Source organism: Anguilla rostrata, chromosome 2 (assembly GCF_018555375.3).
Source record: "Anguilla rostrata isolate EN2019 chromosome 2, ASM1855537v3, whole genome shotgun sequence".
Classification (NCBI taxonomy): Eukaryota; Metazoa; Chordata; class Actinopteri; order Anguilliformes; family Anguillidae; genus Anguilla; species Anguilla rostrata.
The window spans coordinates 38284789-38296827 of NC_057934.1; the positions used below are offsets into that span (position 1 = coordinate 38284789).

Consider the following 12039-nt stretch of genomic DNA (forward strand, 5'->3'; position numbering starts at 1 on the left):
CCAGTGCATAATAACGGCTTGTAGCTTTGTATTCTTAGGGGAAATACAGCCTATATTCCCCTCTTCATCTGTGAAGAATGAGGCACTTTAATTGGAATGACGCAGATCACCTGGCATTGACGGATTTCACTTTGTGGCATTCACAAAACATTACAAATAAGTACAATTCTACCAACAATAAATGGTGATGTTTACAAGGTACAAATAAGATTGCCTTACCAGACAACAATTCTATCACCGGTCTTTAATGTACCAATATGTTCAATAATCAAAATTCCACATTTAAACACTGGGCCATTAGTACCCCAGCTAGAAACATTACCTCACTGGCTATAACAAACAACATTTCCTTGTTGCAAAACAGGAGCTCGTTTTTGAGTATTTTTGAAGAGAAACAAAGTTTTTGAACCCAGTCCACCGGCGTGAGTGAGCCAAGCCATCAAGCTCCTGTATCTATCCCTCTTCTCAGCTCCACAGCCAACTGTCATTTCATCAATAGAAAATGAATTTTTGCCCATTAGGGCTGTATGACATATGGAATCGCAGGTTTTTTTTAAGCGTAATAAGAATAACTGCTGCCATGGGGCGTATAAGCGATCTTTCATCTTTTTATGTAATCATACCTGATGCGGTAGTAAACAGCCAAATATCAGAGGCCATGCGGAATGCTTCAGGGGGAAAAACATCATCGCTGATATCTATTGGGTGCTGAGAAGACAGCCAATCAGCAGCAAGGACTTGCATTTTCCATGTGACTTAAAAAACAAATCACGAGGTCACAGAAAGGTGTACGACCTTGCTGCTGATTGGCGGTTTAATCAGCACCCAACAGATATCAGTGATGATGTTTTTTTTTTCCCTGAAGCATTCCACATAGCTTCTGACATTTGGTTGTTATTACTAATTTGGTTGTTATTACAAAGATGTAAAAAAAAATAATAATAATATAAAAGGCAAAAGATCGCCCATAAGCCCCATGGAAGCAGTTATTCTTATACAAAAAAACGCAGTTCATGCATCATGCATCATGCAGCCCTAATGCCTATTAGTTGGTGTGCTGAATGCAGATCCATCTGATATTCTGTTGTTCTATATCAGATTTTTAGTACCTACCTCCTGCAGGTTTCTAAGCTAGATATTAAAAATCCCTTTTAACTTCCCTACCCCGTATTACATGGCTTGTGATTTCTTAAACTATAATATTTATACGTGTTATATAAAAACAAGTAAATGTCAACTGACTTAACATTAGTGGAACTAATGCTTCAGAAATTCAAAATGGCAGTTAACAAAACAAGTAATTTCCATAGTAAATGAGAATTTTGGCAGTGAACCTAATATCCAGTGGTTAGCTAACCGTATAGGCAGGCAAATATTCTGAGATGTCAACTACAGTGAATGTAAAAATGAAATGAACACCAGTCACAGCTGGGCCATATTACATAGGGAGGTGAAAACTGTCAAAGGACAATAGTCAGGCTTGTTGAATCATTTGCAGCAAATTTCTTAAAAACAACTAGCTTCATGGAACAAACGTTTCTATCAAACCAGAATACAAAATTGGGTGGGTGGGGGGGGGGGGCAGTACACAATTATGGGTTCTGTAACTTAGCTTGTATGTTCTGTCTAGCCATGACATAGCTAGGGTGGCTACAGATGTTCACAAACACACCATTTTGAATTTTGTAGGCCTATAAAATTGAAATCTTACATTTTAAAAAACAATTTCAGCGCTTGTACTTCCTCCTTTACCATTTTCGGCTTTCAAAAGAAAGCCAGAGACAAGCCAACTGAAGTCCAATTATACTCTGCATCTATAATGGCGAAGCACGTGATTTCATATCAATCCCCACAGGTGCCAGTGTCTCCATTTGGCCTCAATGTGCTTCATTACTCATCCATCCTGTTCTGCGCCAATCAGACATCTTGCCCCCTCAGCAGTGATCCAATGGGCTGCGTCCAAATGTAAAGTGGTTCGCAGGTGTGGGGAAGCTGCCTAAACCCCCACAAATTCAACCAATGCTCCATTGTGGGAGGTTTAAAATGGTGGAGAGCAGTATAAACCTGTGCGTCCAGATGTACAGATCAGTGGAGCCCCTGTCCATCAGAGGGTACAACGCCAGACAGGCAGGGGGAGAGAGAAATAAAAGAAAAACAAAGAAGGATAGAGGCAAGAAAGGGATAGCAACAGGCAAGGAACTAATCACTGATGTGAGCGATGCCTCAGGCTTTCTATAAGCAGCAGAAAAATACAAATAAGATTCAATCATTGAACAACATGAAAGTTAACGAGCAGCAGGGGAAGCTGCTGGCAGTGTTTTACATGGTTGCCAAGGCAACTAGAATTAGACCCCAGGATAACAAGAGGGCCATGAGGCACTGAGAACAGGTGACAAAGTAGAGGCAAGGCAAAGATGGAGGAGAGAGAAAGAGTGAGAGACAGAGAGAGAAAGAGGGAGAGCCTATATGTGTCTGTAAACTGTACGTCCACGTATATGTTCATGTGTTCAATGGTCTATGTTTCTTTATATGTTCTTTTCTGTGCTTTGGCAACGTAAGTTGTATCTTCTCATGCCAATAAAGCGTTTTTGAATTGAACTGAATTGAGAGAGAGAGAGAGAGAGAGAGAGAGAGAGACACACACGTGTGGCTGAATATGGGGAATGACATGCCTTTCACAGAGCTCTCCCTGTAAGGCGTTCAGCGTGCCCGCAGTTCAAATGTGAAACCTGTTGAAATGCTAATGAGGGCGCCTGGGCCTGTTCACACACCGGAGGGTCTGAGCGCCAGGGTGCTGCCGCGCGGCGTAAATGAGCCACCGCCTCAGATCGCAGCCGCCCTGAACCGACCCTCTGCTCACTCCCCGTTCAGGGAGTGGGTGAGGGGGGGTGGGGGTGGGGGGGTGGGGGGGGGTTGAGTGTTGCCAGGCAACCAGCAAGGGCGCCACACGTTTCCTGGCAGAGCACACGCCGGTGAGCGAGAGCGCGAGTCAGTCAGCAAGTTGTGTCCGGCGTAGGAGGCGTACGCTAACCAACCTGCAAAGCTGCCCCCTGCCGCCCCGCCTCGCTGTGCCGCTGCGGTCCCCGCTCGCTCGACGCCGATCCCCCACGCCGGAGTGACACGGACCCTGCAGGGGGGGAGAGGATACGGTGGGGGCGGGGTCAGCAGCACTCCCAAACAAAGGCACCAATGCGCCAACGCCTGTCAGACACAGCCCAGCCGGAACTCTCCAGAACCTTTCCTGCGGGGCAGACCGACCCGGCCAGGCACACAGATCCCCCCCCCCCCACGCACCTTCCCTGCCCAGCAGACAAATGAGCGCTCTGCACAGTGACTGAACGCTGTCCCCCACTTCACAGCACATGCAGTTCACCGGAGGACCTGATTTGGAGAGATTTATCGCTCGCGTTTTGTGTTTGAGAGACATTCAAATTCCCAGCAGTGCCAGCATTCGGGTCAGGGACTCGGAGAAGCCTGAAGAATGGAAGTGCTGTGGGAACCTGAGGTGATATCATGCCTTCAAGCACATGCATCCACACAAAAAAAAAAATAAAGAACACCTGACAAGATCATCACATCCCCCCCCTTCTCACCCCCCTCGGCATTTCACTTTTAGCGTACCATCTTGGGATTTGCAAGCGAAGTTAAAACCGCAGCTTGCCTCAGCCGAGGGAGGGAGGGTCTGCACCGCTTTCCATTAGCAGCAGGATCCAAACATCCGGGAGGGAGGCTCCCCAGGCATCCCTGGAGATCAGGTGGCCTGGCCAGCAGAGGGGTGAGCGGCGGGGCAAGGCGAGCGCAGTCAGAGCTCGCTATATCATGCGAGTTGCCGCCGGCAACCGGTCCACATTGACGTCAATTACCGGGCTGACTCAGGCGTGACGGCACGGGAGGGAGCGACGCAGCCGTGCAGAGGCGGGCTACTGCAGAGCCTCCACAACAAGCCAGGGTTGCCATATTAATGTCATTCCTCAGCGGGCCTGTGGGGCCTGCGCAACCCCCCCTCCCCCTCCCCCTCCCTCTCCCCTCTCCTCTCTCCTCCCCCGTTCTCATCATCTGGTCTTCGGAGGAGGACTTAACCCAGTTAGGTCCCACCGGGCTCTCAGAGCCACACGAAGGTTTCCTCGCACACAGGCGCGCAAGTCTGCCTGCGGCGAACCCTCCCCGCCCCCCACCGCCGCGGACGGGCCACGGGCCATCGAACCCGCCAGTCGCAGCCGAGCTCCATCTTCGCGCCACGCTCCCCCGCGTTCCTGGCCCGGAGACGGGCGTCGGCAAACACGGCGAGCCGAGGCGGTTAAACACTGTCTGCTTCGCAGCGGGGGGGGAACAGGCAGAGCGGCGTACGCGCGCGTCTGCAGTCTCCAGAGCCGGAGGTATCAGTCTCTCTGAGGGGGGCCGTCCGCTCCCCTGGGCCGCGGGGGGAGTCGGGCTCTGCAGAAGACGCGCTCGTCTCGGGGCGCGAGGGGGGGGCGGGGGAGGGACGCTAACAAAGAGCCACAGCTGCCTCACTTTAACTGTGAGTCGGCTCATACCGTCTCCCACCGTCGAGGCCGTAAGTCATCCTGAAACAAGCGACCCGGGGCCAGAGCGGTTCGCCGCGCGGCTCTGGGAAAGGCGCGTCGGGCGACGAGCCTCCCGCCGCCAGTCTCCGGCGGCGCGACCGGAGAGAAGGAGAGAGCCTCGGGAAGCGGTGTTTTGACAGGGGCGGGCCCGGGGGCGCGTAGGACGGATCAATGGGGCGTGCCGGGGTAATGGCACATAAAGCAGTGTCGCGGAGCGCGGCTGACAGGCGCCGGCCCGCGCGAGCGTGTGTGTGTTTCCGCGCCGCCGCCGCCGCCGCCGCCTCTCCGCAAGCAGACGGAGACAAACGACCTCGCCGCCGACACCGGTCGGGGACAATTTCACCAATTTATGAGTCTCTCTCGGCTTCAGGGAGCCGGTAAACGATAACCTGGGCCTCATCCCCCCCCCCCCCCCCCCCGCGCGCACACACAGACACACGCGCGGGCACCTGCACCTATGAAATTTAGCCTTTAGTTCTTCATCCATAAATTCAATTTGATTCAAAAGGCAGGGTCATAAATTCTGGTGTCGGTTGGCCGTGGTCTCTGCTCCCGGTGATTGTGTTTTTGAGCTGAGCTATGGTGGCAGTCACTATTACAGACAGTGCTGAGGGGGAGGACAAATTCACCCCAGTGTTTTAACAGGGGGAGGGGGGGACGACAGGCACCACTTCCACCTCCAATTATTAATTACTAACTTTTACATAAAAGTCTAAAAGTCCGGTCATTTGCGCCCTGCTTCTGTCAGTTGGCCATTGAAACGTACAGTGAGTGGAATAATGTTTGGGGAAAACACTTTTTTTTTCTTGATTGGGCTCTGTACTCCACAATTTTACATTTGTAATAATTGTAATGTGGTTAAAGTGCATATTCCCGGCTTTTATTAAAGAATATTTTTTTAATACATGTTGGTTTCACCATGTAGAAATGAAACTAAATTTTATACATGAGAGTAGTCATGCTTAGTACTTTGTCACATATCCTTTGTATGCACTGACTCCGTGAGCAATAAACATCACCAGGTGCTGAGTATCTTGTAGTACTCTGTCAGGCCTGTACTGCAGCCATCTTCAGAACCTGCTTGTTGCAGGGGTGAGTTACCTTTAGTTTTCTCTTTAGCACATGAAACATGTTCAACTGGTTTCAATTCAGGCGACTGACTTGGCCGGTCAAAGATTTTCCAGTTTTTGGTTTAGAAAAACACTTTAGTTTTAGCAGTATGTTTGGGACCATTGTCTTGCTGTAGGATGAAGTGCCGTCCAAAGAGTTTTGGGGTATTTGCTTGAACTTGAGCAGATGAGATGCTTCTGTATACTTCAGAATTCATTCTGCTGCTGCTATCAGCAGTTACATCATCACTGAAAACACATGCCATAAATGCCCAAACCATAACACCCGCACCACCATATTTCACTGGGGTGGGGGTGCTTTGGGTCATGCGTAGCTCCCTTTGGCCTCCACACTTTGCTCTTGTCATCACTCTGATTCAAGTGAATCTTTATCTGTCCACAAGACCTTTTTTTCCCAGAACTCTGCAGGCTCTTCAAGATACTTCCTTGCAAACTGAAACCTGGCCATCCTGGTTTTGTTGCTAACTAGTGCATCTTGCAGTGCAACCTCTGTAGTTCTGTTCAAGGAAGTCTTCTGCAGACAATAGTCATTGACACACCCACAGCTGCCTCAGGAAGAGTGTGTCTGATCTGTCGGACAAGAGTTTGGGGGTTTTTCTTGCCAGGCCCTTTATGATTGCTGAGCTCACCAGTGCTCTCTTTCTTCTGAATGATGTTCCAAACAGTTGATTTTGGTAAGTCTAAGTTTTGGTAAATATCTCTGACTGTTTTTTTCTTATTTCCTAGCCTCATAAAGGCTTCCTTGACTTTCTTTGACTCCAAAGGCAAGCACAAGCCCAGAATCAAGATTAGATACTTAAAGCTCTCTTGTACCTGCACCAAGGAAGCAATGAACACACCTGATTAATCTGAAACATCTGTGAAGGCCCAAACATTTTTCCTCAAACATTATTCTACCCTGAAATGGGGGGCTATGTATAAAAAGTGCTGTAATTTCTACATTGTGAAACCATGTATAAAACTATTCATTAATTAATAAAAGAGAATCTCTACTTTAACCACATGTGAATTGTTTGATTGCAAAATTGTGGAGTACAGAGCAAAATAAAGAAAAATATGTCTTTGTCCCAAACATTACGGAGCTCACCATCTGCAAAACGTGCGTGCATTAACAAATGCACATTGAAATGGTACGCTGTCATTTTCATTTAATGCAGAATGCATTAAAAATAATTTAATAAATGAAACAAAACAGAGCCAATAAGCTCTGTACCATAAATTTCACCAAGTATTTGAAGTGTAAATAAAAAATGCACCAGTACCAGCAACGTACAGTTATTTCAGTAAAATGAGCAATAAAAAAAAACGAGATTTTGCAGCTCCTGTGCATTTTTAGCTGATGCTTTACTGATGCACTGTCCATTGAGGCTTCACAGTTTCTCAGGTTAGCCTGGATCAGAAACCTCCCTCCCAAACACTTGGGACTCCTGAACATGCACTCCTGCTTTCCATTCTTTCTCCATCGTTATCTCTGTCCTCCATTCACATTTCTCTCCTGCTCTTTCTCCTTCCATCTGTCTTATCTGCAATATCTCTCCATCTTTTCTTCTCTCCCGGGCACCGCGTCTTTATATTTTTCTTCATTAATTCTCCCGCTCTCTTAAAGGCTATACGTTTTCCGTCCCCTCCTGCGATGTCAGCACTCTCTGACTGCAGGCGCTCTGTGTTTTTTTGAAGGTTTTGGATGGAGGGGAAAAAAAAAACAAACATTATGTCCGTTGCAAGATGTACCGCGGAACTAAATGCACTTTTCGACTTCAGGAACACACGACATGTTCCGCGGCCTTCGACGCCTCCGCGTCTCTCCCCAGCCGTCTCACTCTTCACACCCGCCGTGTTGCGGGGCGGTTAATGAGCCGGACCCGTCGCCCGGAGGACGCCCGCTTTAATTCCCAGGTGGTTTATTGCCCGTTTACCCTTTGGCGAGGTGCTGAATGTAACTGCTGCTGCAAACGCCCCAGCCGAACAAAGGCATAAAACGTGAAAGCATGTAAACCGGGTATTATTCCTCAGCCTGCTAATAAAATAAATAAATAGATAAAAGGAAACGGGCCGATCTAATTGAGGAACCGTTAGTGGCCCGCGTCAGTCTATCACACTCTTCCCTCAAGGCCACAGATCCCTCCCTCCATCTTTATGTTTAGTTCTGCTCCCCGCTATCCTGGTCTCTTTCCTCCTCTCCCTTCCTCCCTCCGTCCGTCACCTGTCTCCCCGGTGCACTCACCCAGATCAAAGGCCCCCAGGCATCTGTGTGACTGGATGCAGCACAGCGGCGGCGGCGCACGCTCGCTCTGTCCGCGCGGCGTCCGCTCCTCGTCCGTCAGTCGCGCTGCGGGGACAGGCAGGGGGGGAGAGAGAGAGAGAGGCTTCAGTCGGCGGGTGAATTACGATGCGTGCTCACAGCTCTGTCACCGAGAGGGGGCCATTTTCCTCCCCCGCCTACATCCTATTACGCCCCCCACCCCCCCACCCCCCCCAGGCACCTCCGAGTCAATGCCGCAGAGACGCACGAGGGGGTCTCTCTGCAAGCCTGCCGCCGCGCTTAGCCAGCAGGTCCGCCCGTGCGTCTGCGCGTCAGCGCCCGTGACTTATAGCGGAGCGGGCCGGACTCCGGACACGCGGCCCTTCAAAGACTGGCGGGACAGCTTCGCTTCCCTTCCCGTTCTAACGGCAGTCGCTCCTGACGACGCCGCCGCGGGTTCCCCCCCTTTCTAGAGCCCCCGGCTCGCTCCCCGCCCCGGACTGCGGCGCCGCACCGCACCGACAGCACAACCGCGGGCACACAAAGCGCACCGAAACATCCTGCGACAACAAGAGATGGCTTCACCACGGTGCCGCTTCACGCAGGAGAGCTAGGAGGATAGCCTTCTTTGGCAGTGCTAAATAGGGTAACGCTACACAAGAGCATTTAAAAAATGAGACTAGGCCTTACATATCAAAGAGGGGTGCCAAACTTCGGTCCTGGAGGGCCATGGTGTCTGGAGATTTTCAGAGTGTTTCAGAGAGAGTGACTAATGCAAGTCACTGATTGGCCAAAGAGTCCACACACCTTGTTTTCAAGGCCTTAATTGGATGCTGATTGAAAGGAGACCACAAATGCCTGGAGAGACTGCGGCCCTCCAGGACTGGAGTCTGAAACCCCCGAACCAGAACAACAGGCTGAGGCTGCAATAAATCCAATACAAACAAAAGTTGTGTAGATTTGGCCGGCTAAAGAGCTTATGCGTTTCAGTACATTACCGGCAACAAAAGCACAGGTTAGCTTCTCCCAGGCCACTGTATTCACGGACTGCATTGCAATAAAAACACAAACACAAAAAGTGAGCCACAAATGCAAAATGTTTTAAATAGTCTGGGCAACACGGTAACTTCCTAAATAACTCCAAGCATAAACAGAGCGTCAGACGGTGTGTTCTTGACATTAACCAAACCGTCTGTTCAAATTTTAAAGGCAAGGTGGAAATGATCTCCTCCTACGGTTCGTGAACACAGACAAAAAAGTTGGGTCAAAATTCCACCAGTGTGATTCGCAACAGGCTATTCTGACAGAGCTAACGAACCGACTGAGCATGGCTGTGACCAAAGGCCTCAGCCCTGAAAATGAGTCGAAAACTTTTGGAAACTTACCAAAAATGTGTTCCAAATGGAAAAAAAAAAAAATGCTGTATTTGGGGATAAAAGAAACATTTGGTACAAGGGCAGAGCCGGGGTTTGGTAAAACAAAGAGGAAGGTGTATTTGTGGACTACAGAGGGTCTGCCGTTTGGCCAGCTCTACCCACAGTACTGACAGTGGAATGCTGGAGGTCCGGCAGCCCACCTTCACTGGCCAAGACTGCAGCAGCCATTCATTACCTCAGTGAAACCGCTTGTCAAACTATTTTTCACTTTCGCTTTTATTACCACCGAAAAAATCACGAAAAATAACTGATGGGTCTCATTATAGGGGCCTACATTCTAATTTATGAGCTTTATTCATGAGAAGCCACTTGAGGCACTGCCCTACTACTACTACAAGGAAACATTGTTTTGGTATTTTCCACCACGTTTTACATTGTTTGGAAACTCCCCAGCTGTGTAACCTAGTTAACGCAGTCTACGCTCATTCACACAAAACGTCGGGTAAGGTACGAGAGAAAGTGTCAGCAACAGATATTTGACAGCCAACAGACAGCAGCTAGCCGGCGAAAAAATATTCATTCACCCAAGAAACGCTTGCGTTCACGCCAACATTCAAGTCATTTAGAAAGAAAAACAGTCGTTTAGAGCTACGGCTTAGAGAGATTAGCGTAAAGGTCAGGTGCAGAGATTAGCGCTAGACCGGGAGCCGCCGATGCAGCCCTTTTCCCTTAAGAGGCCCCTCCGTAGCGACGAAGGCATTTTTAGCCCCATCGTTAGGGAACCGCAAGCTTCTACAACAAAAGTTGCAGCCAAAATATTATCGAGGCGTCTGACGTCTGACATCAGATACTCCGCGTCTTCGCGGCGCGTGGGAATCGACCCGAGGCTGGCGACGTCGGCGAACGCGCGGGGGACGCGGACGCGAACGGCCTGTCTCGCACGGGTCGGTTTCCTTCCCGTTCCCACGCTTTCGGAAAAATACGACTCGCCCCAGCCCCTCCAGTCGTCGTAAAAAAGGGCCCATAAAGATAAGCACCGCGGCACCCGGTAAACTGGCGTCCATAAAAAAAAAGAAGAAGCCGGGCCATTCTTATTACGGGGGTGTTGATCTCGCGTAAGTGGAACAGAAACTAATTATAAAAGCCGACGTGATGTTTACTTATTCAGCAAGCAGCTGCGAATAAGCCTATGGATCCAGCTCCCGGAGGGGCAGCTAAAGCCGTTGCTGACAATACTGTAAGTGATATTTCTTTTTTTTTTTACATGGGGTGGATTTCTTCGTTGAGAAACGCCAAGTCCTTTTCGTACCCGATACCCATACGCAGCCCCCGTGCCCCGTGCCCATCTGCATCTCAGCCTGTCTGTATGCCCGCCTTTTGTCTAACTCCAGGCGCACCGGTCCAATCGCAGCTCTCCCTGGCAGCCGTGGCAGACGGACGGGCCCGACTCGGCGGCAGGGTAATAGGCCCTGACACCAGGAAATGATGACCGCCCAAAGCGGGCAGTCCGGTAATCGGGGTCGACCCGCTAATCCCCCCTCCAAGCTATACGGACACGCGCAAACCCGTCTCTCTGTCCGTCTCTCTCGGGCCGCGGGCAGGCGAGACAGACGGGCCTGGACCCCGCGACCTTCAGGCGGCACACGGGACTGTCGCGCGGCGCCACGCGGGAGAGGGTTCGAGGGGAAGGCTCCCCGGGGGGGCCCGTTCCCTCTTTATAAATGGCCCCTTCAGCACGCAGCCTTGGACCTCAGGCGGAGGCAGGGCCGAGAGCAGATGGAGGGAAAGACGGAGAGAGAGAGAGAGAGAGAGGACGAAAAACAAAGCGAGGCGCGGGGAGAACGGACGAGCGGGAAAAACGGCGGATGAACGATGGGCCCGGCCCACCGGCAGGCTGATGAAAGAGAGGACGCCGACGGCGGCCCAGACAAAAAGGAAGGACGAAAAAGGGAATTTAAAAAAGCGACGCGAGGAAGGAGAAGAGACGGATTCGAGGGAGGGCGGGAGGCGGCAGGGCAAGGCAGGGGGAAAATAAAAAGAAACGTCAGCTTGAGCGAAAACGGGAGGAAGGAGGAAAAAAATGTCCCATTCCGCAGAGTTAAAAAAACAGACCGCTTGTCTTTCTTTTTTTTTTGGAAGGGATTTTAGAGAAAATGTCTCGCCGGGGGGGTAGTTGGGGGGGTTTGAGGGGGGGGTTACATCAACCGCTTGACTACATTTATAAGGCGCCACTAAGACTGAATAAACTGTCACAATTAAGAGCGTGGCTGTCATCCGGGGCTGCTCGCACCCCGAGCACCCCTGACACCAGCCCCTCCACAGCTGCTGCCACGCGCCATAATGAGCGCAGCCTGCCGCCAGATCTGGGGGGGGAGGGGGGGGCGAGCGTGAGAGGGGGCAAGAGGAAGAGATGAAAGGAAAGGGGCGAGTGAGGCGGCGACGCAGCTGCAGGTGCTTAGGGCCGGAGTGCCCTCGCCTTCCTTAGCATGCTGCTCATTTCACCCAGACACCAGAGCGCAGGTAAGGACATGAAGAGAGCAGGGAGGACTGAGAGAGGGGAGAAAGAGAGGACTGAGAGAGGAAGAGGAGGGTGGGGGAGAGAGGGATTGAGAGGGGAGGAGGAGGGAGAGGGGGAAGAGACTGACGAGAGAGGGGGGAGAAGAAGAGGGATTGGGGAAGAGAGGATGAGAGGGGGGAGGAGGACTGAGAGAGGGGAGAGGGGAGAG

At 50.8% G+C, this 12039-nt stretch overlaps 1 protein-coding gene across 3 annotated transcripts in view; it reads right to left on the reverse strand.

The window, feature by feature from the left end:
• Positions 1–12039, reverse strand: part of spop (speckle type BTB/POZ protein) — a 101524-nt gene that overhangs the window by 61511 nt on the left and 27974 nt on the right. For 2 of the 3 annotated variants that reach the window (XM_064321990.1, XM_064321991.1), the window contains 2 exons: positions 7920–8024; positions 3036–3127 (listed from right to left, as the gene is read on the reverse strand). The gene's annotated coding sequence lies outside the window, so the exon portion shown is untranslated. The remainder of the gene's footprint in view (positions 1–3035; positions 3128–7919; positions 8025–12039) is intronic. The other variant, XM_064321992.1, reaches the window with a different exon arrangement.